The sequence below is a fragment of the Astatotilapia calliptera genome, chromosome 16 (assembly GCF_900246225.1).
Source record: "Astatotilapia calliptera chromosome 16, fAstCal1.2, whole genome shotgun sequence".
Taxonomy (NCBI): Eukaryota; Metazoa; Chordata; class Actinopteri; order Cichliformes; family Cichlidae; genus Astatotilapia; species Astatotilapia calliptera.
In genome coordinates, this window is record NC_039317.1 from 11,265,765 (window position 1) to 11,267,286 (window position 1,522).

General features: G+C 39.5%; 1 long non-coding RNA gene across 1 annotated transcript; it reads right to left on the reverse strand.

Moving 5' to 3' along the window:
* Positions 1–204: 204 nt before the first annotated feature.
* On the reverse strand, positions 205–1,256 carry LOC113007644 (uncharacterized). Its single transcript, XR_003269926.1, has 2 exons — positions 753–1,256; positions 205–310 (listed from the first exon to the last, which is right to left on the reverse strand). It is a non-coding gene; the product is annotated as an uncharacterized LOC113007644 (long non-coding RNA).
* Between the last annotated feature and the right edge of the window lie 266 nt (positions 1,257–1,522).

A 1,522-nucleotide genomic window follows, 5' to 3' on the forward strand; every position in this document is an offset into this window, starting at 1 on the left:
TGCAGAAATAGTACAGTGGATAGGGTAGGTTAGATCTATGTGACGACATGGTGTAGTTATGTCATAAACTATGTCTGAGTTATGTGACAAAATCACTGTTTGACCTTCACTTGTGTGAGCAGTTATCATGTTGTTGAACAGTGTGAGAGAAACAAAAGTGTGGCTCCCAGTCATGGGATTACCTGTTAGTGGCGTCTGTACACGTTTTTTTTTTTTTTTTTTTTTGGCACAGTGTGTGACATAGAGTACCGGACAAAAAGGATGTTGAGTTCATTCTCTGCTGAGGGTCCAGCTGACACAGAGGATGTTCCTTCTCCATCATGTCGGTACATAGGGCAGAGAAAACATAAGCTGTTATCAGTGTCAGCAAACATTTCACCCTTTATGTTAAATGAAATACACAAATTCATTTTTGCCTTGGGTGTCTGCGGCTGCTGGAAAACTGAGCTGAATTTGCACCTCTAGCTTGTCCAACAGTGCATAAAGCGTTTTATGAATACTAGGATAGATTCATCAGGCTTCTGTTTACACATAGTTACTGCATTTAAGTCAATTTTGTCTCTGGACATTGTTAGCAGGAATTTCTTTAGATTCTTAAAGAAATCGGCGACTTTGTCATTATTTACCCTCCTTTTGTCCATAGCGGTAACATTTGATGCATCACGTCGCGGCATTCTATCATATATTTTCTACAGGACTTTTTAAGCAGACTACTTTTCTTATCACAAATGATATTCAACATTTCTACTGACCTGTTTTCTGGCGATAATCGTTCGGGATAAGGCTCCGAAAAGAAATTAGAATGCATTGAACTTCTTAAGTTGTAAACAAAGTCAGTCACATAAGCACTCCCGCATGTTCTGGATACGTGATCATGGACGTCTTCACCGATTCGCGGACGTAGGTTACACGTAACCGGAAATGGGAGTTATACTGAGCCGTTATTTGAGACTTTATTTTGTATTTTATTAATTTTTGGTTTTACAGGTACTTTAGATTTTTTTATCGGACCTGTCTGTGGTCTTTGAATAATTCTGACCCATGTTCAGTGATTTCCAGAGGGGTTTACACGCTAGGAGGATTTAGGTTAGTATTTTCGCTGCGGCACAGCTGAGGTTACTTTAAATTTATTGCTAGCAATTTTTGTTTGTGTGAGCAACTCTCACTTAGCGAGCAACTTCTCGCTTAACGAGCAACTTCTCGTAAAACAACAGGCAACTTCCTGTGTCTTTCTGCTTTTAATTTACTGCTTTTAACCCTTGTATGGTAATCGGGTCTGTGAGACCCGTTCAACTTTGTCACTCTTTGGTGAGCAACTTCTCACTTAACGAGAAGTATTTAAGACAACAGGCAACTTCCTGTGTCACTCTTTGGTGAGCAACTTCTCACTTAACGAGAAGTATTTAAGACAACAGGCAACTTCCTGTGTCACTCTTTCTGAGTGAGCAACTTAAACAAAATTAAAATATTCAAGACAACAGGCAACTTCCTGTGTCCACCAACACCACACAAGGGTTAATTT